Source organism: Uranotaenia lowii, chromosome 3 (assembly GCF_029784155.1).
Source record: "Uranotaenia lowii strain MFRU-FL chromosome 3, ASM2978415v1, whole genome shotgun sequence".
NCBI classification, from domain to species: domain Eukaryota; kingdom Metazoa; phylum Arthropoda; class Insecta; order Diptera; family Culicidae; genus Uranotaenia; species Uranotaenia lowii.
Window position 1 is genome coordinate 17965265 of NC_073693.1, and position 24176 is coordinate 17989440.

At 37.1% G+C, this 24176-nt stretch overlaps 1 protein-coding gene across 6 annotated transcripts in view; it reads right to left on the reverse strand.

Moving 5' to 3' along the window:
* Positions 1-24176, reverse strand: part of LOC129751184 (myocyte-specific enhancer factor 2-like) — a 227748-nt gene that overhangs the window by 97866 nt on the left and 105706 nt on the right. For 2 of the 6 annotated variants that reach the window (XM_055746541.1, XM_055746544.1), the window contains one exon: positions 12859-12902. The exons of the other annotated variants lie outside the window; for them this stretch is intronic. The gene's annotated coding sequence lies outside the window, so the exon portion shown is untranslated. The remainder of the gene's footprint in view (positions 1-12858; positions 12903-24176) is intronic. 6 annotated transcript variants of the gene reach the window in all.

Consider the following 24176-nt stretch of genomic DNA (forward strand, 5'->3'; position numbering starts at 1 on the left):
CTTGGTGCAGTCAGCCCGCCGACGAGCTGCGTGCCGAGTGTGGCACAAACGTGGTGCGACTGGGTGCCTTGGTACCAGTGCTCAGTTGCAAGAGGGAGGGGTCGTAACGTGTATCGGGTAGTCGCGACCCCGATATGTGGGACGACCAAATGTTCGAGCGGGTTTTGATCGATCTGCCTTTTGGGGAGGTTGCTGGCCCCGATTCGCGGATACGATCGACTCACGGACAGAGTGGCCTTGTGCCGTAACATGTGGCGCCCAGTGGATGGGCCTCAGGATGAGTCTCGAAGAGTTGAGACGGAGAAATATTTGGATGTGTGGATATCACCAGACCCGAGGAGAGGCAAGTTGCTCTCGTCTCGAATTGGGTCAAGAGACGTACTGAAAGAGGGCCCTCAAGACACGAGAAGAGGCGTGTAGAGACGTCTTAAATTGTGTCAAGAGGATGAGTGTGAGAGGGTCTCGAATAACGAGGAGAGGCGGGTCAAGACGTCTCGAATTGTGGCAAGAGACCGAATGTGAGACTCGAGTCACGAGTAGCGGCGAACGGATAGCTGTCCCGTGAGTCGTGAATCGTGACATCAGAGTGGACGATGATTGCTGGTGTAGTACGAATAAATGAGTATGGCCGTGGAGCGCTTTGCGGGAGTATGGTCTTCCCATCACGGGTATATCCTTTGTTGCAGGTCCGGATGGGAAATATGGCCAGAGGCTCAGGTGGACTTTATGGCGTAGGGGTACATGGTATCATGAGTCGTCCAATTGCACCCATGGACCGAGAGTAGCAAACTGGGGGGACGCGGTGGCTCGCCGCGCCTTGGATTGCAATCCGTAAAAAGGATTTACCACCTGGGTGATCAACTAATAAAAAAAAAAGATCGTGGAATTGCTCTAGGCTGGTAGTTCCACCTCCTCGTAGTCCAGGACGGAAACGTGTCTACAAGTCCGCCGTATTGCAGATGTACGGCCAAGAGAACTATTACTGAACCTACTAGAGGCCGTCGACGGGTCTGCCAAACTCGCGCGGAAGAAGTGGTGCACCCGGGTACTCAGGTACCAGTACTCGAGTGTGAGGATGAGGGTCCAACACGCGTTCGGGGGGTCATGGCCCTGAAATGCGGACGTGACTGGAGGGAGAGCAATCTCCAACTCGTTTTGCGTTTCGGTGGGTATAGACCCGACTCGCAAAACGAGTAGATGTGCAAAGTGGTGGCCAATGGTGGGCCCATCACTTAGGAACGTGTTTAACACGTCAGTGTCAGTAATGCACAGTATGCCGGCAGTGTCAGGGTTTGACACACGTTTCGGGAAGTGATGCGCCTAAACAGCGAGTGCGACCTGATGAGGGCGGTCTAAAGCTCGATTTGCGCTTCAGGGAGTTAAGCATCCGACTTGAAAATTGATTAGTTGTGCTGAGTGGTGACTTAAGTCAACACTACTTGAGAGTTCGGAGGAGTCTGAGTTCTACACGTAGCTTAGGAGGCTTGCCTCCTGATCCGCGTGTTCGAACAGAGAAAGTGTCGTCGACAACTCGCATAGTATTTCTGGACTTCCTGGACTAGATCCACAAAGATAGTAGTTGTGCTAAATGGGGACCTTTTTAGCACGATGAGATGTCGGATCCTAACTCGTCAGAGGAGGGGCTGCGCATGGAGTTGTGTTAGAATGAGGTATTTGCTGAGAGAGGATTCGGTAACGAGTATTGCCTTGGAGCGCATTAGCGCGAAATGACCTCCCACTATATCAAACAGTTCTAGTCAGGAACAAAGGTCAGTGGCCCCAGGTGGACTTTATGGCCTAGGGGGTACAGTGTTCCTCAGCATTGTACCATGAGTCGTCCAATTGCACCCATGGACCCAGAGTAGCAAACTGGGGGGAGCACTGCGAAGACGATAAAGTGTTATCCCCGCAGCTTCGATTGTTGGGAACCGCACTACTCAGATACTCTCCGAAGGGTGAGCATCCACCCACGAACGCGGCGTTCCCACGGCATCCGCTACGCAGAAGATGTTGGCTTATTTTTGTAGCTTCAAACCGTGGGGTCGGATGCACTCTACTCGACAACCCCCGTCGATGGGGTCACTCTACTCCGACCGTTGTCCGGTCTTCTTGTACTCCTTTGGCTGGCAACCCTAGGATTTAAGACAAGCGGCTTTAACTGTCCGTCGTTGCCAGATCGAGAGCGGATTGTCCTGGACTCGCGCCTGTCACGACATAAATTCGGGACTTTGAACGCTACGGCCCGGATGTTTCCCGACAGAAACGACTGTGCTGGTTTGGCAAAATCACAAGCAAACATGTTCAAACCGGTAGTGATACTCTAGAAGCAACAGTGACCAGTTAGGAACTACGTCATGTAGAAATCCATCTCACCATGTTTTCGATCCACCGATATCTTCCACCAACAAAACAGGAATGGGCATGAGTCCTGCCACTACATCAGCCGCTACCGAAGTAAGGGTTCGGTACCAGTTTCTGCAGGATACAATTCCTGTTCAAGGTTGCCACACCGTATCGTAGAATACACGGGGTCACACTCGACATGACCCTATTTTTGCTGCAATGGATCGCTGATTTGTTGGACATGATACGCGTCAGGGCAGCCTTTGCCATTGTTGATCTTTTGTATGCGTACTGTTGCGAGAAGCTGAACTTCCTCCGTGGATTGGCTTGACCCTCGACATGTTTAAACGAGATTAAGCCTCGACGTATTCCACAGCACTGAGACCAGTATCGATCCTTGTGGAACTCCCTCGCTGGTCATATTTGGAAGTTGGCGGTTATGGAAGTAGCACTTCACCATCGTACAAAAATATGCCGGTATAGTCATACGGATGAGCGACGACCCAACCGCTGCTCAACCGACGCTGTTGAAGGAGTCTTCGCGTCGAGCGTCACTACTGGTCAAAATCGGTCTCCCCTTTTCTTCGTCAGCTTGGTTTTGCCTGCTACATCGATGACAGTCCAAATAGCATTCACTGTAGTACGGCTTTTCCGAAACCTCAACAGTTTGTCGGAGAGAACGTTTTCCGTTCTCTGTATATAACTGGATCCTTCTTTAGATTACCTTCTCTAACACCTTGCCAGCTGTCTTCAAAAGGCATATCGGCCGGTTTCCTGCTAGCTTTGACAGGGTCACCAAACCTTCTCACACCCTGGGATACCGTCAGAACCAGGAGCTTTTTCCAGCTGACCTAGCAATATCCTGTAGTTCTTTCAAGGAAACGCGGCCAGTTGTTCACCTCGAGCTGAGGGAACAGCTCATTCGTAATCTCGCGCAGTTTGTTTGGGCACATTTCAGGTGGTGCACCCCTACTCCGCATCTTGGTCATGACAATCCTTTAGGCATCACTTGAGGGTCTTAACGCATTAACATCTTACAGAGTTGCTTGGACCGTGCCTTTTCACCCGACTTGAGTGCCCTGCAGATGGCAGACCTCGCGCATAGGACGTCCTACGCTCGTATCGTGCTAACTGCATGCGTCGCCTAGCCCTCGCCGTCCACCAAAGCCTCACCATGTAGCAGTCCGCATGTTCGAAAATTCAACATTTCCTCTCCGCCTTAAAGTAGGCCCAGTTTATCCGCCCCTCGATCGATCTCGAACATAATATCGATTCGCGCGATCGACGGTTTGAGCAATGCGGTTCGATACGCTGAGGAGACGTTCATACATTCTCCTGCGAGATGTTGAATTGTTTCAGTTAGAACCAATTAGCTACTGCGATTCTGATGCATTTGACGAAATCATAATCTCTTGAGATGATCTCTTAGAACTCTAGGGGATTGTGAACTTCCGCCGAGGGCGTTCGTAGCAAAGTCGCCTTCCCTGTACTGAGAGCTCAAGGAGGCGATCAAACGTTTCTTGAGCGTGATCGGCAGTGGAAGTGCGTGTGGGCCGTGAATGTTTGAGTCCAATTTGAAGTAAGCTATAGTGCGGTCAGATTTTTCATATTAATTAATAGGAAATTCTCGATTTCTAGCTTAGAGAATTAGTTCAGAAAAGTGCGTGTTTTTGCGTGCAAAGTTTCATCCAGCAAGGTAATTGTGCGTGCTTGAATAAATCGTGCGTGTTTTAATGTTTCCGTGTCAAAGAAGGCACACATTTTCCCCCCCAGCCGGATCAAACCTGGACCACGCAGTACTCCGCTGCTCCGTTTTCCCGCCACGTCAAGAACACCCGACAATATAACCCGTCGGAAGTTAAACGTTACGTCACCACAGCGTTTCGGGGTAGTGACGGGAGCTCCACGTGGCTGAGAGGGCCACTCCAGTTAACACAAGCTTATTTAACTGACCCAGCAGCCGTTCAAGGTCAGTGCAGTGCGACACAGCGTCGGTCATCGCCCTTTGACCGCAGGTCAAAGTTTAAACGCTATCCGACCACACCTCGTGTTAGATAATCCTTCGCTCGACACTCAACACCTTCGACGGACATCCGAGCGGCAACCACAGCATCCAAGAGCGTGACTCATCGTTAGGAGTCATCAACGGGACCCGCCAGCGACTCTCCTTTTCGCCAGTAAGTATCAGGAACGCAGGATTGGGTGAGTCGATTCCAGTCGGAATTCCTTGGGGAGCTTTATAGCATCGAGGGGGTCATGCCTATATGATGCCCCAGTGGAAAAATTGATGATACGAAAATATTTTCCGTTTACGGTGACTTAGATCCCGTTGCATGAAAACATAAGTGGCGAGGCCGAATTTCCCAGCCGATAATTTAGGGAAGCCCCACTTCTCAACATAAAAGCCCGGGCGCGACAAGCTATGCTGCATTGAGACTTGTCGCTGAAAGCACGCACGATGAAGAAGGACATTTAGGCGTTTAAGAAAGTATTGCACGCAAGTAGTAGGTAGAATTTGAAATGCCATAATTCAAAGTTGATCGTTAGGCAATAAATTGTAAAACTGTAAATGTTGTTGAACTGTTTTATTAATTAAGTGAAGGACTTGACCACACTGGGGTAGTAAGGGGAAGGACCTGGGGGTTCATATGTACCTAAATTGCCGATTGCAATTGGGATCCGGGAGGTCGCTAGTTCGGTGATGTGATTGCCAGGTATGGGCGATCTATAACTGAGCTGTTCTGGGATTTCATGTTGATTGATCGCAATTTCGTCATGTGTTAGTTTCGTCGCATTTTGGGTTAGCTATTTGGAGAGCCCTATCTGATCCGATCCTTAATCACTTTTAAGGACAATTTATGGACTCGCCCTCAGCGGGCATATTAAACCGTGGCGTACGATCTCCTAACGGAGTGGCGCTTAAGTCGTACGCCAGTAAGGGATCGGTCAGTGGCAGCTACAACCAAACTGAACTGAACACCAGTTATGGGAGGGCCAACCTTCAGATAGATCGACATGTAACAGATTTACACCGTTCGCTTGTTGCCGCATGATCTGGTCCAGAATACTGTAGCCTGAGTCGATTTGGGGTCATTTTTGAATTTCTCAAACCCTGGTGTCTAAAAAGCTTCGTCGTGGTCCAAAACTCATCCATGATCTTTTGCAGAATTTTTAAGTAATGTTTATATGAGTAAATTTGGACTTTTAAGTTTGTATGGGAACATTGAACATTTTGTTCTGAAAACTCAACATCATCAGCTGATGGATTTTCTGTCAATTTATGTATTGTCTAAAGGAAATTTTCCGTTGAACAACTTTTTCGAAGACCGTAACATCGTATCTTATTAGGCAAAAAAGTTATTAGCTGTTTAACAAGGATATTTTTTTTTTGTATTGATCAACAATAAATTCAATTGACATTACTGCTGGATGCCTAGCGAGGTATTGCATGACTACTTATCATGCAATACTCCAGCAGTGATGTCAATTGAATTTATTGTTTATCAATGCGAAAAAACATATTCTTGTTAAACAGCTTATAACTTTTTTGCCTTATAAGATACGATGTTACGGTCTTGGACAAAGTTGTTCAGCGGAAAATTTCCTTTATAGAATTTATAAATTGGCATAAAAATTATAAGCTGGCTCGGTTCCACAGAATAAACAAAAATGATGTTGATTTTTCAGTACAAAACTTTTGATTTTCCCATACAAACCTAAAACTTTAAATTTACTCATGTAAACTTTTCGTTAAAATTCTGCAATAAATCATGGATGAGATTTGGTCTAAAACGAAGCTTTTTAGACCCCAGGATTTGAGAAATAAAAAAATGACCCCAAATCGACCCAGTCTACCCGGACAGTATCTCCCTTACTGAGGGCGCGTATCGCTGCCTTCTTGTCGAGGACCTCAGCTGCCCAGACCTTGAAGAATTCACTCATGAATGACGAGCTGCGCAACAACTTATGGATCATCTCACCGGCATATGTCTGGTCGTTGTCGCCCGGGTTAGGGTAAGGTACGTCAAGGATATGCCAGATAATATTGTGATGCTTGATGCGAATAGAGTGTCGTTTTAATTGGATGAGCTCACCCCAAAACCAATTCTATCAAAGTTGTCCGGCCTGTCCGATCAGTGTAGCCTTCTCTGAGGTACAGATGTCGAAGAGGTTGCTAAACAAGAATATTGGTATAACTAGTAGAGGAAACTGGAAGAAATTTCTGAACACACCTAGAAAAGATGAAATAGGAAAATCTATTGATCATATGTTCCAGTATCTAGAATTTCAAACATCCAAGTCTATTTGCGTAGTTCTGTCTTAACACGGATTAAGCACCTTGGAGTTAAGAAAAAAAGATCAAGGAGTCGAATACCGCAGGCAACGTCCATGATGTGCCCTAGGATATAAACGTTCCTAGGATGGAGAAGCTCTGGGAGTTGAACTGGGATATTATTTTAACTATTCAAAAGACGAACCTGTTGATTGTTTGGAATTACGTACCTTCAAGATAAGCATCGGTGCTTTTATCAAAGCTTACGAGGCTGATGTGATTTTATGAAATGACACTAAATTTTTAGAAAAGTTATGGTAACACCACCCTTCATCAAAAACGGTTGAATATGAAATTGATTTTTTTCAAAGATCAATTCGATTGAAACGTTTGAAATATCAATTAAGTTCGCCTTAAGTGTTCCGGTACCATCCTTCGCTCGGTCTCAATCTTCAGTCAGGCAAGTAGAGACAAACCACCTACCGACATCCAGCACTTCCGTTTTTTCCCCTTTCGAAACATCTTTTCCGTATCGATCCGATGCAGCTGGAGCAGGATATATTATTTATCTTCACCGGAGAGATAGTAGCTAGCTAGCTGGAGAATACCACAGGAAGAAACAGCACACCATGTGGTGACAAATTATTAAAACCATATGTTCTTTCACAAATCATACCGGCCGCACCGGAGAGCCCAATTGTCGGCGGCCCTGGGTCGATTGAGTGCGAGTTGGCCCTGTGAACCAGGACCAGGAAAAAAAACAAATTTGAACAACGACGACGGCGGCTTCGAAATATTGTGCCACGCAGGACATTCTTTCTCTCGTCGTCGCACACGTGTTTTGTGTGTGGAGGTCAACGTGAGATTCGATACACTTCTCCTCGGCGTGTGAGTTTAGAGATTCTGCTGATGTTCTCGTGTTCTCTCCTGGTGCTCTTTAGATGTGACACACTCGACTCGAATTGACTCGACTCGGTCGAGCATCTCTGCTGCAACCTTCGCTTCGTGTGTGATTTGCCACCACGGTTTTCTTTTTCTCTTTTTTGCTTCTCGTGAAAAGTCGTGTCACAGGAGAGATGTTTTTCGTTATGTGTTTTCCATCGTGCATTCCGATGGAATGTGAGCTAGAGAAGAAGTGAGAGACAGACCAACAGGGTGAGAACAGTTGGAAATTATCAACAACAACAAAAAAACGTAAGACCAAACCGTTCGTCATCACTTGGGTATAGACTGAACTCACACCCCTGCTCCAACACAGTTGCTATGGCTAGCTTAAATTTTGTTCCTTTTTTAACTTCAAATTCTAACTATATTAATTTAAAAAAAAATTCCAAATTGATTTAAAACGTTAAGATTAATTAAAACTTAAAACCCCCATAAGGTTCATACAACCTTTTCAAAACTCAAGCCAGATATGTCGATTTGAAGGCCTCCGCTGCGACTTTGCATGTGCCTGTCGTCGTTTCGCGTTACTCTTGCTGCTCCTGCGAACGTTACACCAGAACACCGGTTGTTGGTCTCGCGGCCATGGTTTCCGTTAACGTCTTCAACCAACGCAGCAACACGTCTTGGGGGTTTGAAAAGTCGTCAACGTCTCGTTGAAAAACATGTCAATTCGACGGCGCGACGACAGCGGCGGGCGGTTGGTTGTTTTCGGGGCAAAGTGGGACCGCGAAATGGTTGTCTCCCAACGATGACGACGATCGTTTTCGGTGGATGCTGCCGAACTAAGTTAATTGAGATTTCGACATTTAATGAAATGAGTTGCTACCCTACAATAGTTCTGATTCATGGGGTAATTAATTAAACGATAAAATTTATTTTAATTTTTTTTTTTCGTAGTTAAATCTTCACAGAAGGGTTGGCTCAATATCGGCACGTTATCCAAAAATACAGAAAAATTTTAATATATGCAATATTTAAATGAAATTAGACAAATCGGTGTTCAAACAGGAATTTTCTTTAACAGTCAGTTATTATTATTGATATTTGGTGCTTGAAAGGTCTTAAAACCACTCGAGTTATTCGGATCAGTCTGTGGATTTCAAGAAAAGGTGAAAAAGTGTCTTAAAAGTTTATTTCACCACAGATTTGTCTTCTAATTTTGAAGAAGAGTAAATGAGAGTGTGTGTGGCTTTCTCAGTGTTCTGATACACTTTTGACTGCCATGAAACTAACGTACTGATTGGAACCTTTTTGAAGGTTTACTTTAATAATTTTCGTTGGATCGGGAGGACCAACATGAAGATCATTTTTACGAATAATCGTTGGATCGGGAAGGCTAACATGAAGAGTATTTGGGAGATTCATTTTAATTACTTTCGTTGGATCATGAGGACACACATGAAGAGCGTTCTGAAGGTTCACTTTCATAATTTTCGTTGGATCGAGAGGACCAACATGAACAATGTTCTGAAGGTTCACTTTACAAATTATCGTTGAAGCGGGAGGACCAACATAAATGGTGTTCTGAAGAATCTCTTTACGAATTATCGTTGGATCGGGAGGACCAACATAAAGAGTGTTCTGGAGTTTCACTTAAATAATTTTCGTTGGATCGGGAGGACCAACGTGAAAAGCGTTCTGAAGGTACACTTTAATCAATTTCGTTGGATCGGGAGGACCAACATGAAAAGTGTTCTGAAGATTCACTTTAATAATTTTCGTTTGATCGGGAGGACCAACACGAAGCGTTTTCTGAAGGTTCACTTTAATAATTTTTGTTGGATCGAGAGAACCACCATGAGAGTGTTCTGAAGGTTCACTTTACGAATTATCGTTTGATCGGGAGGACCAAGGGTGTTCTGAAAGTTCACTTTACGAAATTTCGTTGGATCGGGAGGACCAACATGAAGGGTGTTGTGAAGGTTCACTTTAATCATTTTCGTTGGATCGGGAGGACCAACATGAAGAGTGTTATGAAAGTTCACTTTAAAAAAAAATGTTCTGAGGTTCACTTTACGAATTATCATTCGATTAGGAGGACCAACATAAAGAGTGATTTAAAGATTCACTTTACAAAATTTCGTTGGATCCGGAGGACCAACATGAAGAGTATTCTGAAGTTTCACTTTAATAATTTTCGTTGGATCGGAAGGACCAACACGAAGGGAGTTTTGAAGGTTCACTTTACGAATTATCGTTGGATCCGGAGGACCAACATGAAGAGTGTTCTGAAGGTTCACTTTAATCATTTTCGTTCGATCGGGAGGACCAACATGATGAGTGTTCTGAAGGTTCACTTAACGAAATTTCGCTGAATCGTGAGGACCAACATGAAGAGTGATCTGAAGGTTCATTTTACGAAATTTCGTTATATCGGGAGAACCAACACGAGGAGTGTTCTGAAGATTTACTTTACGATCGGTAATAATTTTCGTTGGATCGGGAGGACCAACACGAAGGGAGTTTTGAAGGTTCACTTTACGAATTATCGTTGGATCCGGAGGACCAACATGAAGAGTATTCTGGAGGTTCACTTAACGAACTTTCATTGGATCGCGGGGACCAACACGAAGAGGGTTCTGAAGGTTCACTATACGAAATTTTGTTGGATCGGGAGGACCAACATAAAAAGTGTTCAGAAGATTCACTTTACGAAATTTTGTTGAATCGAAAGGACCAACATGAAGAGTGTTTTGAAGGTACACTTTAATCAATTTCGTTGAGTCGGGAGAACCAACACGAATGGTGTTTTAAAGACACACTTCAATCATTTTCATTGGATCGGGAGGACCTACATGAAGAGTGTTCAGAAGGTTCACTTTACGAATAATCGTAGGATCGCAAGGACCAATATGAAGAGTGTTCAGAAGATTCACTTTAAGAATTATCGTTGGATAGGGAGGACCAACATGGAGAATGTTCTGAAGGTTCACTTTACGAAATTTCGTTGGATTGGGAGGACCAACATGATCAATGTTGTGAAGGTTTACTATAAGAAATTTCGTTGGATTGGGAAGAGCGTTCTGAAGGTTCACTTTATGAATTATCGTCGGATCGGGAGGACCAACATGAAGAGTGTTCTGAAGGTTCACTTTAATAATTTTTGTTCGATCGGGAGGACCAACACGATGAGTGTTCTGAAGGTTCACTTTGATCATTTTAGTTGGATCGGGAAGTCCTACAAGAAGGTTCAGTTAATTTTTGTTGGATCGGGACAACCAACATGAAGAGTGTTCTGAAGGTTCCCTTAACGAATTATCTTTGGATCGGGAGGACCAACATGAAAAGTGTTCAGAAGGTTCACTTTACGCAATTCCTTGGATCGGGAGGACCAACACAAAAAGTATTCTGAAAGTTCACTTTAATCATTTTGGTTGGATTGGAAAGACCTTCACGAAGAGTGTTCTGAAGGTTCACTTTAATCATTTTTGTTGGATCGGGAGGACCAACATGAAGAGTGTTCTTAAGGTTCTCTTTACGAATTATCGTTGGATTGGGAGAACTAACATGAAGAGTGTTCTCAAGATCCACTTTATGAAGTTTCGTTGGATCGAGAGGACCAACATGAAGAGTGTTCTGAAGGTTCACTTAAATCATTTTCGTTGGATCGGGAGGACCAACTTGAAGAGTGTTCGGAAGATTCACTTTACGAAATTTCATTGGATCGGGAGGACCAACACGAAGGATGTTCTGAAGATTTACTTTAATCATTTTCGTTGGATCGGGAGGACCAACATGAAAGGTGTTCTGAAGGTTCACTTTACGGAATTTCGTTGGACCGGTAGGACCAACGTGAAGAGTGTTCTGAAGGTTCACTTTACGAAATATCGTTGGATCGGAAGGACCAACATAAAGAGTGTTCAGAAGATTCATTTTACGAATTATCGTTGGATCGGGAGGACCAACATGAAAAGTGTTCTGAAGGTTCACTTTACGAATTATCGTTGGATTGGGAGGACCAACACGAATGGTGTTCTGAAGGTTCACTTTTATAATTTTCGTTGGATCGGGAGGACCAAAAATAAACTAAAAAAAACGCCACGTCAAAGGAAACGGGTTCGTTTTCGAGCACGGCTTGCTATGACTCATCATAAAGCTTTGTGACTTCTGTGTATAAAATAACTCATTTCCAGCCCCCCTGAAGGATGATCGGGTGTACTTTCACCATCGACGAGGAGCATTTTTTTAGTGTATGGTACTGATATTTAGTCCAGGCTCCTTCTTTTCTTGATCCTGACGACTCTGCTTTTCCTGCTCCACAATAGCCCCGACCAGTTTATGTTTTAAATTATTTTAATATTCTTATCTTAACATAATCAAAAACGTGATCAAAGACAAGAAGAATCATACCCATTTATTCAAATTATTTTTCGGATTAAAACGTAAGTTCTGGCTGTGTGAGTATAAAAAGTTAATAGTTTTTCTTCTTTTTGTTTCTACTTTTTTGACAGACCAGAGCAAGGAGGAGGAAGGGCTAGTGGCAAAGACTATATGCCCTAGTTTATAGTTAAAAATTACACGATTATTCACAGACGAAACAAATAATGCTGAATTGTTTAAAATTTCTCTGATTTTTTTTTATCAAGATAATAAATGTAATTTTATTGTTTCTCTGAAGACTGACTTAGAAGAAAAAAAAATTAAAATTTTCGATAGGTTCTACTAACTCTAACCGAAGACCTTTCACATCATATGACCAGACCACACAACCGAGTCGAGTCGAGGTTGGTTCTGCCCCACCGAACTAGGACGGGAGAATGGAAACTGACGGGCTAGAATGACATCGCTTCTCAATTTACCTCCATTAAAACATCTTCCACTTCCCCGGTATCCGGTTGTCCTGTCTTCCCCCTATCAATCAATGAACCGATATGTGGGTGTATGTTTTGTTGAGGGTTCAAGGAGGAAGGTGATGATGGTTGGGGAAAAACGCCTGTTCTAATTGATACGGACCGGAAAGGGCTACTGTTGCTCTAGCCCACAGGAAACAGGTCGAACGAATCCGTTCCTTTATCATTAGCAGCCGAAGGAGAGGGATATACAGGGACTTGTACCGAAAGGACTCGAAGAATGTAAACCGTTCATGTATGTTGAGATAAGTCGGTGGTGGCGAGCACATGTCGGTACACGCATGAAAGATAACCTCTTTGAAAGACCGAGGAAGCGGAAAAACTGGGTGAAATTTATTGAATGAAATTTCGTCTGAGAGACGAATGTGGATCGATAACTAATAGATAATCTTAAATCTAAGTGGAACCTAACCATTCAAAAGGTTTGATAAACTAATTAAAACTTACATTTTTTTTTTAATCAGCTCACCAATCTTTGGCTTCAAATTTACCTGAAAAGAAAGAAAGGATAAATTCACATTAGAAGCCAATCGAAAATCAAGCAATAATATGGTATCAGAAATACAATCCAGAAACACACCCCGAAGAGCAGATGTGACTGGAAATCACTACAAATCCCATACCAGCAACGATGGTTCATTGAATTTCATTCTTACTTCTATTTTTCTCTCTCTCTTTAGCCGAATAGCTAGGAACCAACCCAGGCAGCTTTGTTCATATGCTAAACATCGAGCAAAACAAAACATTTTGGCACGTTCCGGAATTATGTTGTATTGTTTGGAAATCGGAAACCACCGGGGGTGGTAGCGAGCGGTTGAGTGAGATCTGCGGCTCTGATTTTACACTGGTCGACGTTATTTTTGAGAGAAAAATCTCATCTCGAACACTACTTAACCGATCAATGTAAAATTTGGTAAATCGGAAAAGTTTTCTAAAATATTTTCAAACCGCTCCGACTTAAAAGAGGGAGGATTCTCCATACAAAATTAACAAAAATTTGACACAACAAAATTTAAAAGGTTCATAAGAACGCTTGACAGTGAAAATGGCATTGCTAATTTCAAAGGCGCCTAGAAAGTATCAAGATGTTTTATGATACTTATAATATTTTTTTTCAAGTTCATTCAAAAGTCCTACGCAAGTACTCGAAAGAACTGATATTTTATGAACTTTCAATGTTCAAGATTAAGTAACTTTGAGACTTCTGAGTATTTGGGTATTTATACTAAAATCCTCCCTTTTTTTTAGATTATTAAGTTCGCTGAGAGGTCCAAACTAGGTCCAGGGGAGAAACTCACTCAAATTTCTCGGGTACTCTCTACTCAGCCAAATGTGGCCTTTGATCACCCCCTTCCAAGTGTATATGTAGGTATAGAAAGTTTTTCAAAAAACTTGATAAAAACGAAAACGAACACTGAATTTCTGATGTAAGGGCATCTAACTTATCTCGTTAGTGCAAGCACTAACAAAAACCATCCTGAGCGAACCAATCCATTCCAAAACAGGAAACCAAATAGCTCACCGGCCATTTATCCGGCACATTATTTGCTGCAGCCGAACAGGAATGCGATCAGTTGGTCCGCGTTGTAACTGCGCCGGGCCGTTGCCAGAAACTATTATTCAACCAACTAATTCGATTCATCACTCATCATTGAAAGGCTATAGTAGAAATCCAAATCGAACCGCGTCGTCGTTGGTCGGATGCTCGTTTGATATGTGTTGTAGATGGTTTCAGTTTTCAATTGACGTCACTTGAGTTAGCTCGAAATTGTGGGAGTTTTCGAAACGAATCTGTTTGCCGGCTGTCGAATGTTAACGCTTAATTTTTTAATTAGAAAAATACCCACTGAAATTATTTTGTCCATTACCCAATCTCGTGACACCATTGAAGGCAATGTTAAAAACTGACTACAAACAAAGAGAAAGAAAATCTCCATTCCCGTGTTTAATCGCCCGATAATCTTATCGGTTGGGGGTAACCCTCCTGCGAGAGTGAATGTGACAAATTCTGCCCGAATCGAGCAGAAGGTACATGTGACGACGATTCGGTTGCACATGTGCCAGAGCTCTATCTTGCACGTTTTATGGTCTTTATCGAACTCATTGATTAGGGATACTCGGGTGAGCGTGAGCCAGTTCATTGCATGCAGAGTGCAAAAACCTCCACGAAAACAGTTCGACAATGTGCGTCACGCAGCAGCCGATTGACTGCCGCCCCGGCTGGATTCGAACACTTCTTTACGCAGTAGCAACGCAAAAAGATGTCTAATAAAAAGTAGTTAAAACGATTGCCATATGGCAATCGCTTAGGATTTTGAAACCAATAACTTGGTAGCCGATCCGGAAAACACATGCTGGCGAATGACCATTTCCATACACAAACAACCGAAACCTCCGGCTGGTTAACTACTGCTACACTTGGCAGCACAGTTTTTGGTTTCAACAGAAAATTGTCAATTGGATTTTGAATTCTTGAATTAGACTAAAAATAAACTGCCCGTCGTTGCTACGTAAAAAAACCACATAAATATTATACAATCAATTTTCACGTAGATGCTAAGTCCTTTAAAAATTTGTGCTTAATGAAAGTCACCTATAGTTTTTTTTCCTATTTCTTTTAAATTATTTTTTATTTTTTTTATATAGTTTTTAATTTTTTGTTTTTCAATTTTTTTTGTTTTTTATTTTTTTTTTTTAATTTTATTTAAGTTTTTTTTTATTTATTTTTATGTTTTTTTTATTTCTTTTGTTTTTTTTTGTTATTTTTTTTTTCTTTTTTTTACATTCATGTTTTTTGTTTTTTTTTTTTAATTTCATGTTTTTTATTTTTTTTTGTTTTTTTTTTAAATTTTGTTTTATTTTTTTTTCTATTTTTTTTATTTATTTTTTTTATTTTCTTTTTATTTTTTTTCTATTTTTTTAAATTTTTTTTCTATTTTTTTTTTATTTTTTTTTTCTTTTGTTTTTTTTTGGTGTTTTTATAATTTTTTTCTATTTTTATTTATTTATTTTTTTTTATGTTTTTTTAATTTTTTTTTTGATTTTTTCTTGTTTTTTGTTTTTTTTATTTTCTTTTATTTTCTTTTAACTTTTTTTTTATTTTCTTTTAATTTTTTTTTATTTTTCTTTTATTTTTTTTGGTTTTTTTTTTGTTTTTTTTTTTATTTTGTTTTGGATTGTTTTTTTTTGTCTGTCTTGAGTTTATTTTTGTCTGTCTTGAGTTTTTTTTGTCTGTCTTGAGTTTTTTTTTGTCTGTCTTGAGTTTTTTTTGCTTTTTTTTGTTATTTTCTTTTTGTTATTTTTTGCAGTTTTATATATTTTTTTATAATTTTTTTTTGGTTTAATTTTTTGTATTTTTTTGTTTTTTTTTTTGTCTTTAATAATTTTTATTGTCTTTTATAATTTCTTATGCCTTTTATATTTTTTTTGTCTTATAACTTTTTCTAAACATTTTAAATAATTTTTTATAATTTTATTTTTCATTTCCTTTAAATTTTTTTATATTTTTTTTTATTTTTTTAATTTCTATTATTTTTTTTATTTTTTTTTATTTTTTTTTATTTTTTTTTATTTTTTTTTTTGATTTTTTTTTTATTTTTTTTTATTTTTTTTTTTATTTTTTTTTTTAATTTTTTTATTTTTTTTTTATTTCTTTTAATTTTATTTTTTTTTTATTTTATTATTAAATTTTTTTAAACTTCTACATATTTTTATACTTTTTGTTTTAAATTTAAACATTTTAAATAATTTTTTATAATTTTATTTTTCATTTCCTTTAAATTTTTTAATAATTTTTTTATATTTTTTTATTTTTTTTTATTTTTTTTTTATTTTTTTTTTTGTTTTTTATTTTATTATTAAATTTTTTTAAACCTCTACATAATTTTATACTTTTTGTTTTAAATTTTTTCTTAATTTTTCTTTAATTTTCTTAAATTTTTTAATTTTTTTTTAATTTTTCTTTTATTTATTTTAGTTTTTTTAATTTTTTTATTAATTTTAATTTTTTCATTATTTTTATTTGTTTTTATATTTTTTTCTTTTTTTTAATTTTTTGTATTATTTTAAGTTTAATTTTAATTTTTTTTTTATCATTTTCATTTTTTTTTGGTTTGTTTTATTAATATTTTTTTTTTGGTTTTTTTTTATTTTTCTGTATTTATTATTACAGACCCCGTTCGATTTTGGCAACACGCTCGTACATTTTGTGTTGCCAAAATCGAATGTTGCCAGAATCGAACAGTTTTTTTTCTCAACTTTTTTTTCAGTTATTTTTATAAAATAACTAATATTATTATCAAAAACGTTATTTTTAGTCAATTTGCGATCATTTCTATTCATTTTTGATTTTTTTCAACATGTTTTTGATGCATTTTGCACTTTTCTTGTTTTGTTTATAATGTTTGTTTTCATTTGTCATATTTGCTGTTTTTATCGTTCTTTATCATTTTTTAGTTATTTTTAGTCATTTTCAGTCTTTTGTTTGAATTTGTTTTTAAACTTTTTGAATTTTTCATCTATTTGTCATTTTTTAGTACTTAATAAATTTTTTAAAAAACTTTTGTTTTTATTGTTGCATTTTATAACTATTTCAGAACACAAAAATGTATTAGAGGTATTTGTCTGAATTAAATTGGTCCTGTTATAACGAAAACTAAAAGGTAATGTTGTTTCTAAAAACCGTTCGATTTTGGCACATGTGCCAAAATCGGATGTTGCCAAAATCGAATGTTGCCAAAATCGAATGTTGCCAAAAACGAACGGGGTCTGTATTTTTTTTTTTGATTTTTTTATTTTTAATTTTTCTTCTAAGTTTTTTTTTATTTTTTTGGTTTTTTATTTTTTTTTGTTTTTTAAATTTCTTTTCTTGTTTTTTCAATTTATTTTCTTGTGTTTTTAATTTTTTTTCTAGTGTTTTTAATTTTTTTAATTGTTTTTTTTCATTTTTCTCATGTTTTTTAATTTTTTTTTATTTTTCTCATGTTTTTTTATTTTTTTTTTGTTTTTTCTTATTCATTTTTAATTTTTTTTTTTTTTTTTTATTTATTTTAATTTTTTTTTTTTTATTTATTTTAAATTTTTTTTTGTTTTTTTTTTATTTATTTTGAATTTTTTTTTGTTTTTTTTTAATTTTTTTTGTTTTTTAAATTTTTTTTTTATTTTTTTATTTTATTTTTTTTTTGTTTTTGTTTTGTATTTTTTGTTTTTTTTTATTTAATTTTTTTTTTGTTTTTTTTTAATTTTTTTTTGTTTTTTTTTTAATTTTTTTTGTTTTTTTAAATTCTTTTTTGTTTTTTTTTTAATTTTTTTTTTATTTTTTTTTTGTTTCTATTTTTTATTTTTTTATTTTTCTTGGTTTTTTTTTGTTTTTCATTTTTTTTTGTTTTTTTAATTTTTTTATTTTTTTTTTGTTTTTTTTTATTTTTTTTGGTTTTTTGATTTTTTTTTTGTTTTTTTTATTTTATTTTTCTTTGTTTTTTTTATTTTATTTTTCTTTGTTTTTTTTTTATTTTATTTTTCTTTGTTTTTTTTTATTTTATTTTTCTTTGTTTTTTTTTATTTTATTTTTCTTTGTTTTTTTTTTATTTTATTTTTCTTTGTTTTTTTTATTTTATTTTTTGTTTTTTTTATTTTATTTTTTGTTTTTTTTATTTTATTTTTCTTTGTTTTTTTTAAATAATTTTTTTTAACAATTTTGTTGTTTTTTTTTATACTTTTGTTGTTTATTTTTATAATTTTGTTGTTTTTATTAATATTTTTTGTTTATTTTTGTTTTTTTTTGTTTCTTTTGTTTTTTTTGTTTTTTTTTTGTTTTTGATTTTTTTTTGTTTTTTTTTTGTTTTTTTTTTGTTTTTGTTTTGTTTTTTTTTTGTTGTTTTTTTGTTGTTTTTTTGTTGTTTTTTTGTTGTTTTTTTTAAATAATTTTTTTTGTTTATTTTTATTCCTTTTTTATAATTTGTTTTTTTGTTGTTTTCACTTTTTTTTTTGTTTTTTCCCCTTACAGTTTTTTTTTGGTTTTTTTGTTGTTTTTTTTTTATTTTTAAATAAAACCGTTCAATGTTGGCAAGACACCCGTACATTTTGTGTTGCCAAAATCGAAGGGTTTTTTTTTCTAATTTTTTTTTGTTTCAACTTATTTTTACAAAAAAAAACTATTATTATTTATTGTAGCGTAACTTTTAGTTGAATTCCGGCCATTTTTGGTAGTTTTTTTTTATCATGATGCATCAATTTCACCACTTTTTTTGTTTTGTTTATAATGCAATTTATTTGTCACATTTTCTTTTTCCTCATTTTATAGTTAAGTTTTTTTTTTTTTTTTGAGTTTTTTTGGCTTCTTTTATTTTTTTTTTAGTTAATGTCTCTTATCACCATTTAAGAACGTGAGAACATTTTTAGGTGTTTGTCTAAATTATTGTAGTCCTGTAATGGCGAAAACTATAAGCTAATGTTGTTTAAAAAAAACCGTACTCGTAATGTTGAAAAAAAAACGAATGATCAAAAAACGAACAGGGTCTGTAGAGTTTTTTTACTTGTTGTTATTTTTCATACATTCTTAAAGTTTTTTTTTGATTCAGTTTGGTTTTATTTGGTTGGTTTTATTTCGAAATAATCTAATTTTTGGGTTCAATTTTTCTTTGGTTTTAGTCTTGCTTTTATTTATTTTCTTATGATTTTTTTTGGTTTTTTTTAATTTATTTTGTCTTTTGCTTGTTTTTCTTTTATTTTTTTTTTTTCATTTTTTGTGTTTTTTTATGTTTTTGTTTTTTATGTGCTTCTTTTTTTATATGTTTTTTTATTGTTTGTGTTTTTTTTTAATTTATTATTATTATTATTATAATTTTTTTATATTATCGTTATTTTTTTAATTAATTTTTTTTGTTTATTTATTTATTTTTTTGCGTTTTTTTTTAGTTTACTTTTTTTTGTTCTGTTTGGTTTTTTGTTTTTGTTATTTGTATATTTTGTTTTTTGTCCATTTTTTGATTTTTTTGTATTTCTGTTTTTCTTATGTTTTGTTTTTTTTCCTATCGTTGATCGTTATGATACTGGTTATTTTCTGTCAGTTTCGTAATGTTTTCTCATTGTGGAAAATTAAGTTGCCTCGCCATTTTCTCTTTTTTTTTTAATTTGTGACTCTCGTGAACTTTCAATCCAAAATTTGGTTCATCGAAACGGATCTCACGGAGGCACTTCACCAAGTGCCTCAAGGTCGAACTGTTCAATTCAGTCAGTTTTTTAGCTATATGGTGGCCTTAATCGATAATTTACATTAATAATGTAAATTAAAAAAAAAACAGTGTTAGTCGCTGGAATTGAAGTTTAACAATTTTAGCTAATCATCGCTTTATCTTCAAAGTATTGATCCCGTGAAACAACCCAAAGCCGGCCAATAGTCCAACTTTGGTGCCGCGTCACCGAGAACGGCACTCGTTATTGACAAAACAAATTAATAAACTTCGTCACCCGATGCCAAATCGTATTGATCAAGAAAAAAAGGGAAAGCAAAAAAAAATCCAGAAGGTTCATATCTCTCTGCGGGTATGAAAGTGAAAAACAAAAAAAAAACACCCTTATTGATTGTTTGATAACAAAAGCAACGCTTTCAACAACAACAACAACAATAACAACAATTCGCGCGCTATTTCGTTGTCAATGTGTCGATTACAACATCGCCATTATCGGAATGTTCAGGGTAAGGCGGGTGTTTTCGGTATGTTTGAAAGGTCTGTTGGAAATGTAATGCACTTTAATAATTCTCAATATTTTTTTTAAAAAAAGATTTCAGAATAAGAACAATAATATTTATACTCAGACTTCAAAGAAAAGGTTTCAGTTGACTGTCCTAGGAGATATCAACAATATTCGTGATTTTGAGTATTCGTATAAAGACTTGGACTGAAAAGGTCCAAGCTTAGAGCCTTAAAGAGTATAATTTTTTTTCGATATATTAAATATTTTTACGCAGACTCATAACTAGATATATCCGTGGCACCTGCCTAAGGAAATACCAATATTTTAAGGCCCTTCACTCAGACTAGGAACGATAATGGTCCTAGTCGAGTGCCCTAGGAAACCTCAGTGTCTGCAGTATTTTGAGTTATTTAATTCAAACATGAGTTTTTTAATTCAAACTGTAAATGGTTAAATCCGAATTGAACTAAAGAACACCTTTTTATATACTTTTACGCAGACTTAGAAAGTGGGAGGGCTCAGTTCAGTGTCTTCAGTATAATGAATCATTTTTGTTTTATTAAACGATAATGGTCCAAGTTGAATCCCTTGGGAACACCAGAAAAGTTCCAATTGTGTGCCTCAGGAACATATATCATTTGCGCTATTTTTACTCATACTGAGAGTGGAATGTCCTAGGTAACTCCAAAAATGGTTCCGATAGACAGTCTTAGGGAACACCTCTTCCGATGTATCTACCAATATTAAGAACAATAATGGTCACAGTTGAACGCCCTAAGGAACACCAACGAAAGGTCCCAATTGAGTGCCTTTAGGAACATCTATAATTTCCGATATTTTGACTTAAACTGTAAAAGATAATGGACCCAGTTAAATGCCTTAGAGAACACCGAAAAAGCTCTCATATGAGTACCTTAATGAACACTTACAATTTGTGATGTTTTTACTCATAGTGAGAAAGATACTGATCTCATTTGAACTCCCTGTAGAACACCTAAGGAAGGTCTCAGTTTAGCGCCTTAGGGAACACTTTTCACACACAATTTCAGTGAAATTAATCATTTTTGTTCCATGAAAGGATAATGGTCCAAGTTGAATGCCCTAGGGAATGCCAGTCTTAGGGAACATCTCTTTCGATAGAGATCGAAAATGGTTTCAGTTTAATTCTCTAGGGAACACCAATAAAAAAATATGCCAATTGAGTGTCTCAGGTAACACCTATCATCTCCGATATTTTGACTTATAATGAGAACGATAAGGTCCCAGTTAAATGCCCTAGGAAACACCCAAAAAGGTCCCAATTGAGTACCTTAGGGAACACCTCTTTCGTTATTTCTACCCATACTAAGAACAATAATGGTCCCAGATGAACGCCCTAGGGATCCCCAAAGAAAGCTCTCAATTGAGTACCTTAAGGAATACCTACAATTCTCGATGTTCTTACTCAAACTTAGAAAGATAATGGTCCCAGTTGAATGCCCTGGGGAACACCAATAAAAAAGGAGCTAATTTAGTGCCTGAGGTAACACCAATAACTTCTGATATGTTTAACTTATACTGAGAACGATAATGGTGCCAGTGGAAAGCCCAAGCGTACTCCAAAAAGGTCCCGATTGAGTGCCTCTGGGAGCATATATAATTTGCGATATTTTTACTCATACTGAGAACAATAAAGGTCCCAGTGGAACGCCCTAGGGAACTCCAAAAAAGGTTGCAATTGAGTGTGTTTCGATATTTCATCCATGCTAAAAACACTAATGGTCCCAGTTGAATGCCCTAGGGAACATAAAGTGCCTGGAGGAACGCCTATAACCTCCGATATTTTTACTCAAACTGAGAAAGATAACGGACCCAGTTGAATACCCTAGGGAACACCGAAAAAGTTCTCAATTGAGTGCTTTAAGGAATACCTACAATTTGCGGTGTTTTTATTCAAATTTAGAAAGAAAATAGTCTAATTTGCATTCCCTAGAGAACACCAATAAAAAAAAGGTGACAATTGAGTGACTTAGGTAACACCTAAAACTTCTAATATTTTTACTTATATTGAGAACGACGATGGTCCCAGTTGCATGCCTTAGGGAACTCCAAAAAGGTCCTGATTGAGTGCCTTAGAGGACACCTCTATCGATATTTCTACTCATACTGAAAACAATAATGGTCCCAGTTGAATGCCTTAGGGAACAGCAAAGAAAGATCCCAGGTGGGTGCCTTAGGGAACATCCATAGTTTCCGATATTTTAACTTAGATTGAGAACGATAATGGTCCCAGTTGTATGCCCTAGGGAACACCAAAAAATGTCCCAAATGAGTGTCTTAGGGAGCATCTTAGATGACGTTAAAATTGTCTAAAATATGAGGAAATATTAAAAATTAAACAACTAATGAGATCCATTAGTGACATTTAAAAAGAATCAATATATCTAGAAAAATCAATCCCACCTGTTCTGTCACGTGAACCAGACTGTCTCCAGTTACCCTTTTTCACTTTCTACCATGTTAAGTTTTTCCTTTTTTCTTTCTCGAAGCGAGCTTGCCACCACGGATAAGATTGGTGATGATAACCTTTGGAAGACTAACGAGAAGGGGTAGAGCTCCAAAGGCCAACCGACGACTAGGAAGAACGAGGGTCGCTCCTGATAAAAGACTATCGCCAGCTGATAAACATTCGCCACAAACCTGGAGATAACGGTTCCGGATAATAGGTCGTCCAGATTCGCTCGACTCGCTGATGATGAAAGCGAAATGAAAGGTGCAGGGTTTCCATTTTTTTTTACCTCTCGGGAGGTTCCCAGCGAAATTGTTTTATAAGGACATAGATTAGACATATTTTCTCTCCCGGTCGTTTGATAAGCCGGAGGATCCTTTCATCTATGCTTGACTTCCTGTCAAAAGCAGGAAAAGGCCCATTTGATTTTGAGCGGTGGGTTAGAGAGAAATTTGCTGGGATGGAAAAAGTCTGTCACTTTCTTTCGAGAGGAAACACGGTTTTCTTTGTTGATTTACTAAGTAGCGTTGAAGATAGAAATTAAACTGGAGATTCTGATAGGTTAATTAGCAAATGAAATAGTGTTTTTACAATCTTTTTCTTCTTTCAAATTTTTTGGTTTCATCATTAGAAGGCGTTGATTCTAGGTGGATGATTTTCTTTTTTTTTCGTAAACATACCAACACGTTGAGGCGTAACGAACTGCCATAATAAAAGTCAGTCTCCGTTGCGTAAGACGATGAACCTCAATCCCGTCACAACTAATTTGTCCATCCGGGGGAGATCACATAGGGCACCTTCTTTTCAGCAGCTCCAGAGTGAGAATAGTGGGAAAAAAAACCCGAAATCTGTAAGAAAACTGAGGCACCGAAAAACCTGTCGTACACACCCTTTAAAGGCGGAGTTCTTCTGACAGGAATGGAAAAAATGAAGACCAATTGTAAGAAGGAAAAAAACTAAGGAAAAAACCTCTCATAATGTAGCATGCAAATGAGATGTTTCATCGAGGAGCCGCACGCAAAGCAAATTACAACCGAATTTATGTCTCCATGACGAATTCCTGCTGGCGGAGAGAGTCTTCCATGGTGGCAAGTTAACGAAGGAGGCGTTGCGTTGGTTTGAGGTTATGGAAAATCCGATCAAACCGAGAATTTTGTTGCCTTACAACATAGCGAGCCTTGAAATGATAAATCCACACTGTTGGTGTTCTTTGATGGTCACAATTTTTTAGGAAATTTTAGTTTAAACTGAAATGGTCATAGAATGGATGCTTTAGATGCTAAGAAAAGCGTATGACATTAACCAAACCAACTTTCAAATTCATCTGAGATCAACATTCACATCAACATTACAGGCTAAACCCGAAAAGATCGTAAGAAACAATCCGTAGAATAGGCATCTCATCAAATTGAGCACACACATTTGTGTGTGCTGTGCTTCTGTGAATTCGAAGCATTTTCTTCATCATAACGCGTGTGGTGGAAAACAAAATGTTACAAACGCTGTACGCGCAAACGAGTAGTTAGTTTCTCGCGCTACAGGAGAGCGAAATTCAAACTCGATGCGACAACGGCTCGTTGAA